Below are 21,664 nucleotides of genomic sequence, written 5' to 3'. Positions count from 1 at the left end.
CATTTCGTTCGCGAACGACCCATCACTAACCTCTTGGTATCAAAACATTGTGTGGGTTTTGCCAAAATGTCTGGTACTTGGAGGTCAGCGCTGCAGAGAAAGTGGAAATATCTGAATTAGTAGCAGTGTCCACTCTAGTTCCCCTGAGAACGCTGAACGCTGTCATCTGCCGAGGCCAGCTGAGGCTAAGAGGTAACAACAAAAGGTAACAATCTTGCCGCCGTCGTTTAGCCGCTCCGGTTCCGTGTGCCAGGACCCTCCGTCCTTTCACCTGCCGGGACCGGGACGGCTCCTTGATCTGGTCGGTCCAGCTGCCTGCGGTCTTCGTTTTCGGCCGCGGAGCCGACCCTGCTGCTGGCGCTGCTGTCGACTAGCTGTGGCGCGGGAGACAGCGAGGAGGCCGCATACGGGAATCAAGGTTCAGAGGATGGCCCTCTGCTCGGATGAGGCTTTTCAGGAACTATTACAAAGAATCCACGACATGGAAATGAAAATCCGACGCCTTGAGGAGAACGCCAAAAGTAATAAAAATCTGCCGGTGGCCTACGGCAAGCTACCACCGGGCAGATCAATACCATCAGCACAGAGTGGGACCCCTCCGAGCGGAGGGCGTTTGTCGGGAGGAACTCCCCATTCATCAGACCTCTGGCCCCCACTTAATCGGGAGACTCCAAAGAAGACAAAGGAACATCGAAAGACACCCCAACAAGAAACAACTTCGATTATTCCCCTAAAAAATAGATTTGCGCCTCTTAGCTCATCACCGTCCAGCCTGCAAAGACTGTCAGCTGCAGAGCGAGGTCACCGGAATGTAAATAAAGATAAAACAAGCCGCACGCAATGGGCAAAGAGAACAGAGAACAGCAAGCGAGGGAGAGCACTTGCTATTATTCATGATGGATCAATCAAAGGAATTGAACAGCTATGCATCAACACTAGTGTCTTTAATTGTCCACAAATGACAGTAAAAGAAATTTCTGAGAGGATTCCAGCAATTATTGAGAATAACCCAGAGCTGGAAAACGTTGTCGTCCATGTTGGAACTGCTGACATCCTTTTGAAAAAATCCGAAATTTTAAAGAAAGACTTTTTGGATTTACTTCAGAACTTTGACAACCACAAGGTACAACCCCACGTATCTGGACTGATTCCAGCAACGCCCTACGATGAAGAATATAGCAGGATGAAATCGTTCAGCAGGTTTGCTAAAACTGTCTGTGCTGAAAGGTCAGTTCGATATCTAAATAATTTTAAGATTTTTTGTGGAAGGAAGCACCTGTTTACAAGAAATGAACGTAACATCAATAAGAAAGGTCAGAGGCTTTATCTTCTGAACTTGTTGTCTCATGTGAACTCACCGCCCTGTTCTCAAATCGAGATAAAGACATCAGTATCAGCCGAGACACAAAGCGGACGCCAACCAGCTGTATCACACAGAGACCACGACGTACTTGCACCTTTCAGTGATAAGCCTGCCAGAGACGTATCAGCCGACCCAAAAACAACGGCACCCGACAACTTTCGAAAGAAAAACAGAGTTTCAGCAACGCTGTGCAGAAACACATCAGTGGACATAGCTCAAACAGCTGAGTTACTATGCCAGCCCCCCAACAACCTCACTTCCAGCAGAGATTACAGAGACTCCAGCTAAATATGAAGGTTCAACTCCGTGCAGAAACTCACTAGCTGATGCCCGTACACCTTCATCATCATCTTCATCAGTGATCATATCACCATTTAAGTCGTTTCCCGATTCCCTTCAAACCCAAATAAACAGAGGGATTCGTCTGACACCAAAAGTGGGACCACGCCCACCTACTAATTATAAACAATATGGCTCTCCGATCCATCTAACCGAGCCTGATATCTGATACCGACCGGACGCCGTTACCAGACTGCATCATTCCCACCAAAATGTGTCCGGTCACTCTCATTCATATACTGAAAGCAAAATACCAGTTATTATAAGCAACAGATCCTTACACACTAAAAGTACTTATAATCGAACAGTACAGAATTTGAACATAATACTCTGCAAAAATAATCTCTCAGTCACTGAAAGGAATATTAAAGCTGCTGCACTAAATATTAGATCTCTATCCGGGAAGTCTCTCCTAATCAATGATTACATCATTACACATGATATACATGTTCTCTTTCTTTCAGAAACTTGGCTAGATGGAAATTCAGAACAAGCTGTATTAATAGAGACTTGCCCGACTGATTATCACTTCGTTAGTGAGATCAGAAAAAACAAAAGAGGTGGTGGTCTTGCTGTAATCTTTCACCAATCACTAAACTTTAAAAAGGTATCTCTAGGTGAATTCAGCACCTTTGAATATTTAGCTACTGAAATTAATGAACCAAACAAAGTTTTATTTCTAAACATATATAGACCGCCAAAATCTAATACAAACTTTTTTAATGATTTCAATGACCTTTGCTCTGCAATATGTTTAGACTATGACCAGATAGCAATTGTGGGAGATTTTAACATTCATACTGACAAGCCTCAAGATAGCGGAACAAAAGCATTAAATGATGTCCTCCACAACTTTGATCTAATCCAGCACATTAGTGAGCCAACGCATAATCGAGGACACACTCTGGATTTACTTATTAGCAAAGATTTAAATATCTCTAACATTGCTGTTACTGATATTGCATTATCTGATCATTTCTGCATTTCATTTGATAGCAATATCTTAGCCAATTTGCCTAATCAAAGTAAGTTCACTGTTAAAAAACGCTTCCTTAAAGAAAACTCAGCTGAATATTTTAAATTGATGTACACTTCTACCTTATTTAAATCACCAACATCCACCAACACACATTCAGTAAACAAACTGACAGATGATTTTCTATCCAAAATCTTAGACATGACGGATAAGATTGCACCACTCAAGGTTAAAACTGTCTCTAGTAAAAAGAAATCTCCGTGGAGAAGTGATCCACTGGTATGTAATGAAAAAAGAGAGTGCCGGCGTGCTGAGAGAAAATGGCGGAAAACTCGACTCCAGGTTCACTGCGAGATATATAAAGAGAGGCTGAATAAGTATCAACTAGCCCTGAAGGATGCAAGGGAGTCATTTTTCTCTGAGATTATTCACAGAAACAACAATAATGCTAGGACATTATTTGCTACAGTGGAGAGATTAACTTCTCCTCCAGTGGCAATAGCACCTGAACTAAGCTCCATCAGGGCCTGCAATGAATTTGCCAACTTCTTTATTAAAAAGATCTTGGAAATCAGAAGGTCAATCGGCACATTAGTTTCAACTCCAATCCCGACGTTAAGCCCAATTAGCACTTATGCAGAGAAAATGATTCACTTTCAAACAATAAATCAATCAAGCCTCGATAAAATTATTAAGAATCTCAGCTCTGCCACCTGCTGCTTGGATATATTACCGACAGGTTTTCTTAAAAAGGTCCTCCCAGCGATCAGGGAGGATCTGATCCAAATAGTTAACGCATCCATCCTATCAGGTGTCTTTCCCAAAGCCTTAAAAACAGCAGTTATCAAGCCAATATTAAAGAAAAAGAATCTAGACAGTACATTAATGCAAAACTACAGACCAATCTCTAATCTTTCATTTATCGGTAAAGTTATTGAAAAAGCTGTTTTCCAGCAGTTAAACAGCTTCCTCACAAAGAACAACCATTTTGATATTTATCAGTCTGGTTTTCGTAGGCACCACAGCACCGAGACAGCCCTTGTCAAAGTGTTTAATGACATCCGTATAAATACTGACCGTGGGAAATCCACAGTATTGGTACTACTGGACCTTAGTGCGGCGTTCGACACCGTTGATCATGATATATTACTGGAACGTCTAGAGAGCTGGGCCGGACTCTCTGGTACAGCACTCAACTGGTTTAAGTCCTACCTTAAGAACAGGAACTTCTATGTGTCAATTAGCCAATTTTCATCACAAAATATAGAAATCACATGCGGGGTCCCCCAGGGTTCCCCCAAGGATAGCTCAGTAGGTAGAGTGATTGCCCCATGATCGGAAGGTCGGGGGTTCGACTCCACTGAACAGCTACCCTGAGGTACCCTTGAGCAAGGTACCGTCCCTACACACTGCTCCCCGGGCGCTGCATTGGTGGCTGCCCACTGCTTCACTGGGTGAATGGGTTAAATGCAGAGGAGTAATTTCCCTACGGGGACTAACACATACACATTACATTACATTACATTAGGGCCCCTCTTATTTAGCATTTACATGCTCCCGTTAAGCCAGATTATAACCACCTATAATATTAACTACCACAATTATGCAGACGATACTCAACTTTACATTTCAATGTCACCAGGTGATGTTGAACCTATCCAAACCCTTAATAAATGCATTGAGCAAATTAACAACTGGATGTCTCATAATTTCCTTCAACTAAACAATAACAAAACTGAAGTACTTATCTTTGGACCCAAAAAAGATCGATTAAATATCAGTAATCAGCTCAAACTGGTCCAACTAGAAACTACCGACCAGGCCAGAAATTTAGGTGTAATAATGGACTCAGACCTGAACCTCCAGGGCCACATAAAAGCTATAACAAAGTCAGCATTCTACCACCTGAGGAACATTTCCAGGATTAAATGACTGATGACACAAGGAGACCTAGAGAAACTCATCCATGCATTTATCTCTAGCCGCCTTGATTACTGTAATAGTATCATGACAGGTTTACCAAAAAAATCAATTAGACAACTGCAGCTGATCCAGAACGCTGCTGCTCATGTTCTTACTAGAACTAAGAAAATAGAGCACATTACTCCAGTTCTAAAGTCATTACACTGGCTCCCTGTAGCCCAGAGAATAGACTTTAAAGTGCTTTTATTAGTTTATAAATCCTTGAATGGGTTAGCACCAGAGTACATTAGGGATCTGCTATCATGGTACAAACCCTCCAGATCACTTAGGTCCTCCAGCTCTTGTTTATTGACCGTCCCTAGAACCAGAACTAAACATGGAGAAGCAGCTTTTAGTTTCTACGCTCCTCATATCTGGAATACAATACCGGGAGAATACAAAGCTGCAGAAACATTGAACTCTTTTAAGTCCAAAATTAAAACTTACTTATTTAGACTTGCTTATGAGTAACTGAACCTATTATGGCTCTCTACTTGTTTGTTTGAATATCTTCATATAAATTATTGTCTTGATTATTGTTTTATTGTAAATGCTTTCTTGTAAATGTTTATTGTATTTTACTCTTATAGTGTTTTATGTTTTGTGTTCTCTTTTAATCATGTAAAGCACCTTGAATTGCCTTGTGCTGAAAGTGTGCTATACAAATAAAATTGACTTGCCTTGCCTTGTTCCACAGCGTCTCTACAGAGATGACCACTGGCTTTGCCCTTCTTATACTTTGGCTTCTTGTGTGCCGGAAGTACGCAGCTCAGGGGAGCAACTCTGGCCCAACCACAAACCTGTTGCAAAACCAGTTTTTTTTTGTTAAGTTCAGATATGTTTAAAGCTAAAAATAAATAGTAAAAATAGTAAAATAGTAAAAATACTTATTGGATCAAGTAAGAAACATGCAAATAGAAGGAAAGCAGTATAAGCACAGATGTGATTAATAATACGTGAATGAAAATATTCCATTTAGATTAGACACTGTGCATGCTGGCTAAATAGCTTTGCTGTCTTTTCCATCAATATGATGCTGATAGTGACTAATCAACTTCAAAAATGCAAGGCGAAAGTTAAAGCCACTGACATCAGAAGCTGCAGTTTAGGATACTGCAAAAAAAGTCAGATTCTGTCCGTCATTGTAAAATGTGACCAAAAAAAGTTTTCTTTTGCATATTTGTCATACTTAGATGTTTCAGATAATCAATACTAATATCAGAAAAGGTCATTAATTGTTAAGTGATTTATTTTTTTTAAGAAAAATAGGTATCCAAATCACTCTCACTCTATGTGAAAAAGTAATTGGCTCCTAAACCTATTAACTGATTGTGCCACCCTTGGCATCAGGAAATGAGTCTTTCACATTGCTGTGGAGGAATTTTGATCCAGTTTTATTTACAGAATTGTTTTAATTCAGCCACACTAAAACGTTTTCAGGGATCAATGGTCATGTCATGTCAACATATCCCAATCTCATTTAAGACTCACTAGGCCACTATGAAACCTTCATTTTGTTTTTGTTTTTTTTAAACATTCAGAGGGGGAGACTTGCTGGTGTGTTTCAGCTCATCATTGAAACACACCATTTCTATCTGCTCATTGGAGCAGACAGAAATGGATAGCCCTTTTCCCTTGCATTTTGTATTTACTAGGGTTATCATTGACTAATATTAAAATTTGATTATCTGAAACACATAAGTGTAAAAAACCCATAATATGCAATATTTTCAAAAAATGAGTTGCAAATGGAAATATTTGGCATGAAGTTATTACAGCCTTGAATAGGTAAATAATTCATAACAACACTGATTTGGATGCATTATTATTTTTGGAGCAATAAGAGTTTTTCAAATTTACATCCATCCTTTGCCCTTCGTACCCAAAATGGTCCCCTGACAAAAGGTGATATAGCAATATTATATATGATTTTTTTTTCATTTTTTTTCACATCAGATCTTTTAAACAACTTCAGACCTAACCACAGATATAAAGTTTTTCATAATTTTTTAAATATTTTTTTTTTAGGTTTTTATGGCTTTATTGTCATAAAAACCCCTGTTTTTTGGGGGTGAAAAACCCATAATATGCAATATTTTCAAAAAATGAGTTGCAAATGGAACTATTTGGCATGAAGTTATTACAGCCTTGAATAGGTAAATAATTCATAACAACATTGATTTGGATGCATTATTATTTTTGGAGCAATAAGAGTTTTTCAAATTTACACCCATCCTTTGCCCTTCGTATCCAAACGGGTCCCCTGACAAAAGGTGATATAGCAATATTATATATGATTTTTTTTTCTTTTTTTTTCACATCAGATCTTTTAAACAACTTCAGACCTAATCACAGATATCAAGTTTTTCATAATTTTTTAAATATTTTTTAGGTTTTTATGGCTTTATTGTCATAAAAACCCCTGGTTTGGGGGGGTGAAAAACCCATAATATGCAATATTTTCAAAAAATGAGTTGCAAATGGAACTATTTGGCATGCAGTTATTACAGCCTTGAATAGGTAAATAATTCATAACAACACTGATTTGGATGCATTATTATTTTTGGAACAATAAGACTTTATTGCAAAAAAACAAACTGAACTGACCTGAACAAACTCAACAACAAAATAAACAAAGATGTAATTTACATTTTATAGCATGAACCACAAGATGGGTGGACATATCTTATATATCTTATATATATCTAACATTTGCAGCAGTTACGATAATAATGTGCTGTTTGCACGATGAGCCCCGCTTCCACTTTTTGGAACGCTGCTCTTTCTCAGCAAAAGCCTGCCCTAAATTGACCGTGCGCTTCGTGTTGTGCGTGCCCGCGTCTGTGCATTTTGTGGCGTCTGTGCAGAAATGACTAGTAAGACCAGGCTGCAAACTATTCTCACAGACTTCAAAGGTGCACCTGAATTTTTTTTTTAAAAAGATCATCTTCTATCTTATTGGATAGACGATGATTTTTTTCTGTCTCTCCCTCCTGTTCTGTTCCTGTGCCACTGGGAAACTGAACTGACCTGAAGAAACTCAACAACAAACTGAACAAAGATGTAATTTACATTTTATAGCACGAACCTCTAGATGGATGACTTTTGCAGACAGGACATATCCTACCATTTGCAGCAGTTGCAATAATAACGCGCTGTTTGCACGATGAGCAAAGCTTCCAAGCTCCCCTAAATTGACCGTGCGCTTCGTGTTGTGCGTGCGTGCGTCAGTGCATTTCGTGGCGTCTGTGCAGAAATGACTCGTAAGACAAGGCTGCAAACTATTCTCACAGACTTCAAATGTGCACTTGAATCCAAAAAGATAGAAAACGATCTCTCTCTGTCTCTCCCCCCGGCTCTTTTGATGTGCCACTGGGAGAGTAGCGACTGCCCCTCCCCCGTCTGCTCAGCAAACAGGTGGCTGTTTTTGCACCCCTCCCTCCCCCCTCTGCTCAACAAACACGTGGCTGCTTTTGCACCCCTCCCCTCGCTTGCTGAGAGCAAATGCAAGGCTCGTGTGCAAAATGAAGCAAAAAAAACATTTAGAGAGATTTAGAGAAAGGGAAAAAAACGGAGCAGGCTGCCATTGTTTACTTCATGGAGGCGGCGCTATGGGCCGTTTTGTTTGCGACCGACACACACACACACAGTATATATATATATTCTCAATCACATTCACACCACTCTCTTATATCAGTTCCACTACATCAAGACTATTTTATGGTGGTCAGCTGTTTTATTACCATGTATTTTCCAAGGTAAGATAACCATGTCCTGCATTCAAAACCACTGAAAATGTCTATGGTGGTGCTGTGCCTAATATTGTGCTCATTTGATCCAAAACATATTTTTCCTTTATTTTGAAGGCAGAGGCTTAGATCCATTAGGTATTCATGAGAAAAGCATTATCACATGTCAGGATTACAGTATATTGAAAATATGTGATTATAATGGGAGTCAATGGGGCCCAAAATGGTACAAGGGTAACAGGAGGTAGTACATATGTGAATCTCCTTTACTATACACCAAACCATAGAGGGGATCATTGAATTTTAAAAATAATCCTAAAACACACATCCTGGCCAAGTTTCATGCAACTGGTCTTTAAAATGACTGATATATTGAGAATCCAAAGTACCCAAAATGGTCCCTTTTTTCGCTAGGGTCACACGAGGGTAAACAAGGAAATTAAAGAAATACATGAATAATATTTGTTGCTACTCACAAACAACTGTTGTGTGCTATCTGTCGTGGTCGCGACTTTTTTATTTCCCGATTGAGAGTTTGTAGGAGAAAAGCGAAAGAAGCGGTGAATGCCGTTAGAGACCAACTGCAACGCTGTCCTCATGGTGACACTTAAAAGCCCGTACCATTGACTGTAGAAAACATGGACGACGCCACAGCTCCCCAAAAATGAAGCCAAAACGTCTCTATCGCCCCCTGGTGTCTGGCTGCAGTATAGGTCATAAACCCCGCCTCCTCCATGTTAGCGGATGGGACTGGGGTCAGACTAAAATTAATTTATTCTCCTTAGATAATTTTTTTCCAAAGATTCTTTCTTTTGTTATCAATAGTTCTCATCATGCTCATTGATGTCCAAGGGGTCTCCTTTCCCATAAGTTTGATTCTAATTCCTACAGCGGCGATGTTAAATTGGGGTGAAACGTCATCATAGCAGCTTTGACTGGCAGCTGCAGTCACGGAGAAACTTGCGTATCTCTGTTCGGGAATAGCAGATAGAGCGTAGGCTCTGAGAGGAGGGCCAGCGTTTACGCTACGAAAACACGACCGAGTGTTTTAACCTGACAGTCTGAGGTGCTCTTCAGTAAACTGGACTACCTGACAGAAGGACCCGAGGCCCCGCTGCACTTTTTCGGTAAGTTAATCGTGTTTGTAAGCTAATCCGTAACTACTGTCCTTAGCTATGTCCTGAGACCTAGCTAGCTAAAATGAGCACTCGGCTGTCAGGGTTCGTTTAGCTAATCTGTGCAGGTGAATGAATTTACTAAAGAAATCAAGAGAAACGTTCCGGGCTAATCAGTCACTAATTACTGTTACTGTACTTTTATTACAAGTATTATACTGTAAAAGCAACAGGCTGCACGCTGCTTCAGCTCCTGTGCAGAGCTGAATATCAAATATATGCAAACAACAGCATGTTTTCAGTCTCTTGCCACATCTGTAAAGACAGTAACATTTTTTTAAAAGCTTGTACTTCAGTAACTCCTCATTAATCAGGAACTATGGATTAAAGTACTGTAGTGTACTGTAATACTGAAAAAATGTAAGAGAAGAACTTCAGATCCTGAGTGTGTGAGGACAGAAGAATCAGCTTTATTTCAATTTTGAGGGATAAAATTTATATTTGAGTTTGTGATGGTTCTGTTCTCTTTGTGATTACAGGAGCTGCCCTCAGATTCAGACCTCAGCACCACCCAGTGACAGCAGACAGATCATCCAACATGTTAACTGCAAAATGAACTGATGAAAACAGTACAAAGATTAAAGTACTACATGTGCTGTAGTGAAAGCTGCAGCTTTATTGATAAAGTTAAAGACAAAAAAAAACAAAAGGATTAATCACTCATGTAACTGTGTCACTATATATCAGCATTAACAGGACCTCAGTTTGGTGTTTCACAAAGCTGCTGATCTCAGACCTGCACAGCTTCCGTTTTAAACACTTGATGTACTCAGCTGCATGAAGAGCATATGAGATTTTCTCTGGCACAATTAAATAAAACCTGATGAAGGTCAAAGGTCGTCACTTGTATGTTGAACTACAAACTTGTCATCTGGAATTCTTTCACAGTTTTTGCAGATAATGTGTTATTTACCATAAAGTGATTCAGAGTTATTCATACCAGAGTAACCAGAGAGGATCATATATTTTTAAATATATAACTTTCTACAGGACTGAATATAATATCTTTATGTAAAAGTCTGGAGCCTCTGGGGAGTATCCGAGTATTTATAACATTACACAAACCAAAGGTCTCCATCACAGTGTTCATGAAATGCTGGGTTTATCCATCTCCTGGATCGGGCCTACGGAGGAGTGCTGAAGATTTCCTGTGAGGGAGCTGCTGGTGAAGATCATGAGTCCTGCTTGATCAATGCGATGAGCTTCAGTCTTCCTGGTGTTTCTTAAATGAAGCCTCTCTCAGTGGGTCAACAGAACTTCTGGCACAGGACATCTGTGATGAAAGAAAAGGAAGAAGTTTCTCCAAACCTCTGGACCCAGGAAACCCAGCTTGGTCCTGGTGGTCTCCCTCACCCTTTTCTCTCCAGGGTGAATGTAGCTGTTGATATAATAGGGACTCTATTATTAAATGAAAAGAATAAATCACACTACACTACTGAAACGTTCTGCTGATGTTTTTAAAGTTTCCATGTTACCAGGCTGTAGAGGGCTCTGAAGATTTAAACAGTTTTAGATCCATTACACTCACAGTCTTATGTTAAAATCTCAAAGGACAGCATTATATTTTTGATATTAACAGTAACTCTGGGCTTCTGTAGAGTGTGCAGATGATCTCATCGCTGTCTAAAAATGGATAAAAACAAACATAAGAAGTGCTGAATCCTTCAATAACACAGACTATTAGAGTAGCAGGTGTGTAGCATCGCTAACTAGCTAGCAATAAGCCTCCAACACAGTGCGTATGCTAGCGGCTAATCTAGCTAACGAATTAACAACAGAGTGATTTTAGAACTATAAGATGATAAGCTGTGCGTCTTTTTTTATAACAGTGACATGGTTGTATTTACCTTAATTAAACGAGTCGTCAGTCGCGGTAAACCAGCAAAAAAACTCGAGCAGCCGGGCTACGTAAAAAGTGTAGGGGGGCGTGTTTGCGGTCATGTCCAGCGGGTGTGTGGGCGGGAGCGTTACACAGTCGCTCCACCTCAAGTCACTACTGCGCAGACTCTGGCTCCAAATTTGCAAGATGGCAGCCTCCACAAGCGGGATATTTTCGCTTCATTTTTGCACAATGGTAGGAGGCGGGGTCGCGTCGTCCATGTTTTCTACAGTCAATGGTGTTGACCGTCCTCTGTTGCTGTGTGAGCCATTTATTCACACTTACCTGACCGTATGGAGTGAGCCTGGCAAGCTTTTTGTGTAGTCCTTGAGGGTCTCACCCGACCCGGTACAGTGGTCTGGAGCAGGGATGTTTCGTCTAACAGCTCCTCTCCGAAACCTCCGGACACCTCCTTGTTTGTCCCCGTCTCCCTGAAGGCAGACGGCGGCGGTGTGGGAATAGAGCTCACCCAGCCGCTGGATAAAAGTGAGTAAACGAAACCTAAGTGGGTCAGTTAAACTACTCTGAACTTAATAATGTACAAGATAATACTGGGCGTTGTTTTTATTTTTGTTTTTAAATAAAATATAATTAAAGAATTTACTTGTTCTATTGCTTACGAATGATTATAAAGGTGGAGTTGATTTTCTCAGATGATGCAACATCTTCTTGTCTCTGCTGTTTGTGTCTGTGATTCAGATGAGCTGCTGAAGGTTCTGAATCGGTTTTACAAAAGGAAAGAGATGCAGAAGCTGGCAGCGGACTCGGGTTTGGATGGTGAGGGAAATAAACTCATCATCTGTTGATCGTGTGTGTCAATTTAGCCATGGAAGGCCACAAGCCAGTGATCATATGCCAGAAAGAGATTTCCTCTGTCTAAAAACCTTGTTTATATGTTGACAAATAGGTTATAGGGGCTACATGAAGGGGTTATATACAGATGTGGTCAGAACTTTACATACACTCATCAAGGTTTGAATCTATTTAGGGTTCTCTCTAATCCACAAAGGGTGAAATATATATAGACTCACTTAAATCTTTTAATAAGTGATGCTGAAGGTTCTCCAATGTCTTTTAACATAACATGGCCAAGGCCTATTATCTTCTCATTAGTTATCATGATTGACTACAACTTTTTGACTGGAACTTCTCTTTGTCAGCATAAAATAATTGATTGACAACACTTAGTGGATTAATCAATACTCATAACAATGGGAAAGTAACGGAATGAATATCTAGGAAGAGAATTGTAAATTTACACAAGCGGAGAAATTTGCACAAATTCAACACTAGATATCATTGGCTTATCTGTTTTCTCTCTATGCGCATGCAGCTCGTCTGTTCCACCAGGCCTTCATCAGCTTCAGGAAGTATATCCTAGAGATGACGTCACTCCCAGCCGACCTGCACATCATCCTCAACGACATCTGCTGTGGAACAGGTTTGTCTCTTTATGGAGTAACTGTTACTCGGTTGAAACTGTTTGTTCAGTGATCGTTATATTTAGAAATATTCCTCTGTCTGATTTTCTTCAGGTCATATAGATGACGTCTATCCATACTTCATGCGTCACGCCAAGCAGATCTTTCCCATGTTGGACTGTATGGATGACCTGAGAAAGATCTCAGACCTCAGGGTCCCGGCCAACTGGTGTGTATTTTAAACCCGACCAAACGCCACACACGTCGCATTAAAAGAAGCTTTCTGGCTTCCGCTACCAAACCATATTTATGTGTTCGCCAGGTACCCCGAGGCTCGTGCCATCCAGAGGAAGGTGATTTTCCACGCTGGACCAACTAACAGTGGTAAAACCTACCATGCCATCCAACGCTACCTGGCTGCTAAGTCTGGTGTGTACTGTGGCCCCTTGAAGCTGCTGGCCCACGAGATCTTTGAGAAGAGCAACGATGCTGTACGTAACTGTGCTCCTGTGTAAACATCAAAGTCTTTTCATGTGTCCTAGTGTGTTTGTGTGTGGAGAAAGGTCACATTGTGTATGTTCTCAAGGTGTCTTATTTTCTATTAATACTGACATTAATTGCTCTTTCTCTGTGTGCTTCAGGGTGTACCATGTGACCTGGTTACTGGAGAGGAGAGGACCTTCGTGGACCCAGAGGGTCGAGCAGCTGGTCATGTGGCCTGCACCATTGAGATGTGCAGCGTCACTACACCGTGTAAGTGCGCCTGTGATAATCATTATTTAAATGTTCTTTACATACTGTTTAATATTTTAGGCACTGTTCTGATATTCTTTCTTTGACCTGAGTTTCTGTGATGTTAATAAATAATCTGTCACGGGAAACAAAAATTCCCCTTATAACCATGTATGATTAAATTATAAAGGATGGCACTCAATGAAGTTTGAAACCTTGATCTAGAAAGGATACATTTGTCTTTTAATCTGAAAAAAATGAATATATTTTTTAAAAAAGAAAATGGAGAGGTTATCAATTCATATTAGGTAGTTATTGAAATTTTGTGTATGTTAACTGATTAAAAGGTAGATACTGACCTCAGTTTTTTGTGTTTATAGATGAGGTTGCTGTAATCGACGAAATTCAAATGATCCGAGATCCTTCCAGAGGATGGGCATGGACCAGAGCTTTGCTGGGTTTGTACAACTGTTAAGGGAAAAATCCCAAACAGAAATCTGCCAATTGTAAACAGAAACACAGTGAGACAAAATACTTAAACACATGTACATGGGTGAAGTCTCAAGTGAGAATCACACAGTGTACTTCTTTATTCGTGCATTTATAGTCACTGGTGACAACAGTGAATACGTCTATTCATAGGCAGAGGAATGTTAGTGCGTAGGGAGTGAAGATAAGAGTGGTTGAGGTGTATGTGTGTGTGTTGTGAGTTTCAGAAGGACGCGGCCCCTCTTCTTGTTAGGGAGCGCAGATAAAAGTATCCAGCTGTCCTCTTCCTGCTTGTTCAGCTATTATCGCTGTGAGAAAGAATTTATAAAACAGTCTTGTAGTGGACAACAGTCTAAGTCATCAAAAGGTCAACATACAGTATTCTATCATATGCAAACTTATATCATTAAAAGCTTATACTGACTACTAAGTACAATTTTCCATTGACAACAACATACTCAGAAATGTAATTATTATTATTTATTTATTTTTAAACCTAAATTACTTTATTATTCTGTGCATTTGTGCAGGTCTCTGTGCAGAGGAGATCCACGTGTGTGGGGAACCTGCAGCCATAGAGCTCTCCAGATGTTCACCACTGGAGAGAAGGTGGAGGTGAGACTGTGATAGACGCAACATCTGAAAGAAAAGATTTTGGCTGATGTTTCTAACCTCATCTTTGGAGATCCCCTTTTTCTCGTCTCATCTCAGTCTTCTTCTCTCTGCAGGTTCACAATTACCAGCGTCTAACTCCTTTCTCAATACTGGATCATGCTGTGGAGTCATTAGACAACCTGAGACCAGGAGATTGCATCGTGTGCTTTAGTAAAAATGACATCTATTCTATCAGCAGGCAGATCGAGGCCAGAGGGCAAGAATGTGCTGTAATCTATGGGAGCTTACCTCCAGGTGAGTATCTGAGGGGTTTTATATTTGTCACATGAATGCTTACACTCAACAGTCACTTCTTAAGGTACACTTTTCTGGTTCTTGGTTGAAGTCCCGTTTGTCTTCAGAACTGTCTTAATTCTTCATGACATAGACCAAAGAAGGTGCTGGAAGAGCTTTTTATCACAAAGTTGCTGCGGATTTATTAGCTGAACATCCGAGATGTTAATCTCCTGTTCTGCCACATCCCAAAGGTGCTCTGTTGGATTGTGGACTGTAGAGGTTATTTGAGTACAGTCAACTCACTATCAGGTTCTAGAAACAGTTTGAGATTATTTGAGCTTTATTTTATTCTGTTGGAAGCAGCTATCAGAAGATGGGTATCCTGTGATCATAAAAGGATGGACATGGTCAGCAGCAGTACTCAGGCATTGAAACAATGCTCAGATGGTATTAAGGGCCTAAGAAAATACCCCCCACACCATAACACAACCACCAGCCTGAACAATTGTTACAAGGCAGGAGTCATCCATGGTTTTGTCTTGCTTATGCAAAATTCTGACCCAACCATCCAATGAACATGCAAGCAAAACTGGTGACTCAAAAGACCAGATGACATTTTTTAAAATGCGTAACATGGGTAAATGCAACCCATTAATGAGCACCTGAAGAGGTCTGTCTAATGAAATGGCCAGTGAGTGTATGTCTTTGTGTAGAACTGAGCCAATAAGTCAGTTTAGTCAATTTTTAGGAGAAAAATGGTTAAATGTCAAAATTTTGATTTACAGGCACCAAGCTGTCCCAGGCAAAGAAGTTTAATGACCCTGATGACCCCTGCAAGATTCTGGTTGCTACGGATGCTATAGGCATGGGGCTTAACCTGTAAGTGCAAAACATACTTTATGAAATATTTTTAGAGCCATATCAATCATTTTTTTTGTCTTTCAAGTGGTTGCATGCTTTCTGCCATATAGGATACTGTTCATTATCAAGCTCACATCTGTGTGCTTACCTTTTACCTTACCTTTTACTTCACCCCACCACCCCTTCTCTCTCTCCGGGAGTATAAAACGCATCATCTTCAACAGTCTGGTGAAGCCTAACGTTAATGAGAAAGGGGGAGAAACAGATGGAGACCATCAGCACTTCTCAGGCTCTGCAGATTGCTGGCCGTGCTGGGAGGTCAGCCTCCTTTGACAACAACAATGCAGACAATCCCTTTGAGCTTCTGTTAGGCCACTATATTAAACTCCATCTTCTGCCACCTGTTGCAGGTTCTCCTCCAAGTTTAAAGAGGGAGAAGTTACAACCATGCACAGAGACGATCTCCCCGTCCTCAAAGAAATACTCAGCCACTCTGTCGATCCTATAGAGGTGATCATTTTACACACAAACACAAAACCTACGTTCAGCATTTCTGCAATAACAAATCTTTCTCATTTTATTCTCCAATTGATTGCCTCAGACTGCAGGACTCCATCCAACTGCAGAGCAGATAGAGATGTTTGCTTACCATCTGCCCGATGCAACGCTGTCCAACCTTGTTGTGAGTAGAGCCGCTCGTTTAGTGATCAGTGCGAGAATTGAAATGTTCATTATAGACCTTCAAACAGCAGAATTAAAAATAAATGCATAAAAACGGGGGAAAAGATTTGTAGTTTTCCAGCTACATGTCATGGTCTTCATCAGTGAGTAGAGTTTACTGAGATGGGTTAAATAGTTGGTAAGGTGGTAAAATAAAGCCTGAGCAGTCTTCAGATTGAAACAGAAAGTAGTATTTCACTGTAGTGTGAGTTTTTCAGGAGCTGCATGTTTTTATTTGGGACTGTTCGTCGCTGTGTTTTTTCCTCAACAGTTTGTGAAACCACCTGAAAAAGTCTGTTTAAGTCTGGTTAAGACTTAAGATCTGAAATGCCTAAATGTAAACAAATACAACTGACTGGTCCAGCACACTGCTGCATGTATCCTTTCTATATTACATTACATTACCGGTACATGAAATAATTTGATAAAATAACATTTTCATGACAAAACTGTTGTAATTTTTTAGTAGCATAAAAGTATCTTTACGCGTTAACGCAGATTTATCCGCCGTCACAGTCAACGTGATTAAAATTTTTAACTGCATGTGCATTTTTAACCTGTGCTAAAAGATTGAAGAAAACTATTCAAATTCTCTTTGAATTTTCAGCACACATTCTTTGTGTTTATTCTGCATTTACTTCATTATATTGCATAAATGTCAGTTACAAGCTTAAATATGAAGTTAAAAAAAAGTAATTGCAACCAGGCTATTGATCAAGTAATTGCGATTAATCGCAATTAATTATAAGATAAGAGATAATTCTTTATTGTCATTGCACAGTCATACATAGTACAGTAGTACAATGAAATTGGAAAAACTGTCCTACGTCGGTACTACATATAACACAACACGACACGATATGACACATCACAACGCAACACAAACAACACAACACAGTATATTAACTTAGAAATAAAAAAGAAGAATAAGTGTTATGTGTATTGCACACTGTTATTATTGCACATTAATTATTATTGCACCTTGTTATAAATATAAATATTACTATTGTTATTGTTTTAAACATTGTTACCTCCCCCTAAAAAAAAGTCCAGGCAGGTAGCCAATCAGGTCAGCTATTTGCATTGATTAGGGCTATTGCCCTGTTGTAAAAGCTGTCCTTGAGTCTGTTTGTTCGGGACCTCAGCAGCCTGAACCTCCTGCCAGACGGCAGCAGCTTAAACACCCGGTGTCCTGGGTGTGTACAGTCTCGTAGGATGCTGCGTGCCCTCTTGAGACAGCGAGTGCTGTACAGGTCCTTCAGGGAGGGAAGAGGATGTCCAATGATTTTTTGGGCCATATTGATGACCCTCTGGAGTGCCTTTCTGTGTGCTGTGGTGCAGCTGGAGAACCATACACCGATGCAATATGTCAGCACACTTTCAATGGAGCAGCGGTAGAAGACGGTCAGCAGCTCCTTCTTCAGGTCCATTTTTCTGAGGATTCTCAGAAAGTGGAGACGCTGTTGGGCCTTCTTTAAGACCGCAGAGGTGTTAGAGCTCCATTAGAAATTAGAAAAAATCTGCGATTAATTGGTTAATAATTCTTAATCTATTGACAGCACTAATATTTACAATTTCCCCTTTGTAGCAAAAATGAAAGTTAAATATTGTTTTGTGTTTCAGCGCAGACCCCCTAAAACTAAAAGCAAAGGATTGTCATTAGTTTATTTATTTATTATTTTTTGAAGACGTTAATAGCTAACTTTACTTTTCAAAGTCCAGCATGCGTGCTGAAATAATGAAGCAAAATGTGCCCTAATACAAATGTGTTTAAGCTGTGAATGGGTACATAAAGGAAAATGCACGTTTTGTATTTCAGTTGTCCTTTTTTGTGTGTGTTTTACTGTTTGACGTTTTAAAGTCACGTCTTATTCAAGATTGTAAATGCTCTCGTTCTCTTGCCCCCTTCTCAGGACATATTTGTCAGCCTCTCTCAGGTGGATGGTTTGTATTTTGTCTGCAGCATTGATGACTTTAAGTTTCTGGCGGACATGATTCAGCACATACCGCTTAACCTGAGGTCACGTTACGTCTTCTGCACTGCTCCCATCAACAAAAAGCAGCCTTTTGTATGTACCTCCTTCCTTAAGGTGAGTGAGTGGATGTAAACATGAGACAACAGCGATTTAAGGTTAATGGTGGAAGGACAGGAGTGAGCAGTAGAGGGTGCTGATGAGGAGAGTAAAAATGATGAAATGAGGGTAAGGAAGTTGACCCAGTGAGGCAGTGGCGTAATAACCCTCCTGTCACACCTGACTCTTTTTATGCTCCTATCAAACTGATAAAACAAGCGTAGATAAAATTCCCATGAATGAGCAACCTTTGAGGTTAAGGGTTAAGTTCTGCATATTTCTATTGTTCGTGTGTGCTAAGGCTCAGAGTATTTAGTTTAGAGCAATAGCATTGCACCTATAGAAGGTCATTTGGTTGTGTAAATAAAACTGTGATTGGATAATAAATACTAAAACTGTGTTCAACAAAAATAAAGTATATGTTTAACATTTACTTTATTATTGAGTGTGTACAGCATGTCATCTGCACTGTTGATGGTTCAATCATGTTTCTTCTCCAGTTTGCCCGTCAATTCAGTCGAGACGAACCCCTGACGTTTGACTGGGTCTGTCGCCACATCAGCTGGCCTCTGGCTCCACCTAAAAACATTAAAGACCTGGTTCACCTGGAAGCTGTCCATGACGTGTTGGATCTCTACCTCTGGTTAAGGTAGCTTTATATTTCCACCTTTGGCAAGTTGCCTCACTTGTTTTTATGCCTTTTTAATATGTGATCACGATGTGTTTGTTTGTATGAACTCTTCTTTGTTGTCGTAATTTCCAGTTTTGCCATATTAATCCTCTTTATTTGTGTCTACCTGCCTCCGCAGCTACCGTTTTATGGACATGTTTCCAGATACTGCCTTAATTAGAGAAATCCAGCGGGAACTTGATGATATCATCCAGCAGGGTGTGCGAAATATCACCCGGCTCATCAGAGCCTCTGACACAACAGTCACTGACCCACTGCAGGCACAGAGCAACAGGCATAGCCAGACAGGAAGGGGAACTGGTAGCACAAATTTTTTGACTGGAAGCAGAGGTCAAAGGGGACAGAGAGCCTCAGGACAGATGATGGACAGCTCTCTGGCTAGTCGTCTGGTGAGAGACGGGCTGTTGACGCCCGATTTGCTCCAGCAGCTGCAGAGGGAATGGTCTAAAGATCAGAAGCAAGACAACAGCAGTCAGAGGGCACTCGATCTGGAGCATCAGGGTAATAACAAAGGGAAAAGGAAAAAGAAGAAGAAATGAAGAACCTTTTCATTTTGCTTCAGTGAAGAGCAAAAAACTGACATCAGCCTTTGTTGATGTTTTAAGCATTTAAGACGGATGTGAGAACTCCTTCTAGCACTAAAAGTATCCCAGTAAGCTTTGACCTCCAGCTTTAAAACTAAAAAAAACACCTTGTTCCTGTGCTACAGATCTAACCAAATGTTTTCTTCTAATCAACAAATGTACAAACTCACTAAAGCTGGAAAATGTTTCTAGCTCCAGTCTCTCTGTCTATGAAGGATCAAGTGTCTGGTGAGAGAATGTCCTCTTTGTGACACCAATAACTGACAGACATCATTGTCAAACGTGCTGTTTCAGTAGCATTTTTGACACCAGAAGACACTGAAATTCATTAAATGCTTGAAGTTTTCTCAGTCGTCAGACTCTAATACGCAATTTCTATGAACATTTCTTTAACTGAGGAAAAAAGTGAGAGCTTGAACTGGGTGCAGGCCTGTTATACAGATGAAATGTCATATTTTTTCTCTTTTTTTGTATGCTTGAAATGATATGATAGTAAACAGTATTTTAAATGTGTTGATGTTTGTAGTGTTTTGTGTCAATGTGATTTGCAGCTCATGCAAGGGGATGGAAACAAAAAGAGCCTGAAGAAGGTTTTCTAAAATGGAGGTTTACTGCAACATAATATGAGCTGTCTCCTTTTTAAAAATATATATATTCCCAAAATATACAGTGCATACATGCAGTTTGATCCATAATATTATATTTATTATTTTTTGCATTATTAATTTGTCTTACAAATTTGTCTAATGAGGCCAAGATACATCACTTACAGTGCATCGCAGGGGGGGGGAAGGTCTTTATCAGTGACTTTGGATTTCAAATATTTTAGAGTTTCCTAAAATCTTCAGTCCAAAGTTTAGGAAAAGTCACTCGAGCCACTATGATGAAAACACTAAGCAAGCCTGTATCTGACACATTAAAGGAAATGATTGTAGAAAGGGGGTTGTGCTTGCTGTTAATCATTGAATTGGCGCAGAGGCTGGTATCTGCTCAGTGGACTCGGCAAGAGACAATGAGAGCACAAACGTAAAAAAAAATCACACCTAGCAGAGTGGAAAGGATCGGGGAAAAACACATTTCTCCTTATTTTAGTGAAGTGTGCTCACCTGGCACGCACGCTGACAGTATCAAAGAATAGCTGGAAGACTTTTTGTGGTGGTTCTTATCAGTGAAGATGTTATCTGTTCATCTCATTTCCTTCTTTTTCTCCAAACTCCAGGAGGACCCCACAAAGAAGGTGAGTGCTACACACACAAACACAACACTGTTTCAAGTCTGTTTCAAACAGTGCATATAATTAATACACCCCTGGTGAGGGGGTTTGAAGCTCTACAGTTATTTAAAGTCTTCTCAGTTATGAAAGTGTAAGCTGCTAATGCACTGAATTTATGCTCTTGATTGGAAATCATCTTTTATATGCAACTCTACTCGCTACATTTATCATCAAAGATATATTTGCCACCAATGATAAACTTACTGTTCTAATGTGTAGTTTCTTGATTTACTTCTTAGGCAGTTCTATCAGGATTTATCCAGAAAGAGAAAGTGATTAAAAGAAGGACAAATCTCTGATGATTGCTTTGAGGATTTGCAGAAATGCACGTGACTAAAATTAAGTCAACGAGACATGGCAGAAGTCAGTACAGTAATATAAATGATCAAGGTGAAATGTGGGATCATTAGTCACTGCGTCACCATTTATCTTTATCTGAACAATCATTAACAACTTTCCCTGGCAGCGTCGCTGCTCCTCTTAGCCC

At 40.1% G+C, this 21,664-nt stretch overlaps 1 long non-coding RNA gene and 1 pseudogene across 1 annotated transcript; one reads left to right on the top strand and one right to left on the bottom strand.

Moving 5' to 3' along the window:
• Window positions 1-5,322: 5,322 nt before the first annotated feature.
• LOC120439931 lies at window positions 5,323-12,205 on the bottom strand. The gene is made up of 3 exons (XR_005612848.1): window positions 12,064-12,205; window positions 11,729-11,919; window positions 5,323-5,440 (listed from the first exon to the last, which is right to left on the bottom strand). It is a non-coding gene; the product is annotated as an uncharacterized LOC120439931 (long non-coding RNA).
• LOC116335755 lies at window positions 11,797-20,417 on the top strand (annotated as a pseudogene).
• The last annotated feature ends 1,247 nt before the right edge of the window (window positions 20,418-21,664 follow it).

This window comes from Oreochromis aureus, linkage group 1, assembly GCF_013358895.1.
Source record: "Oreochromis aureus strain Israel breed Guangdong linkage group 1, ZZ_aureus, whole genome shotgun sequence".
In the NCBI taxonomy this organism is placed as follows: Eukaryota; Metazoa; Chordata; class Actinopteri; order Cichliformes; family Cichlidae; genus Oreochromis; species Oreochromis aureus.
Note: the sequence above shows the minus strand (reverse complement) of the source record. Positions and strands in the feature narration are given on the sequence as shown.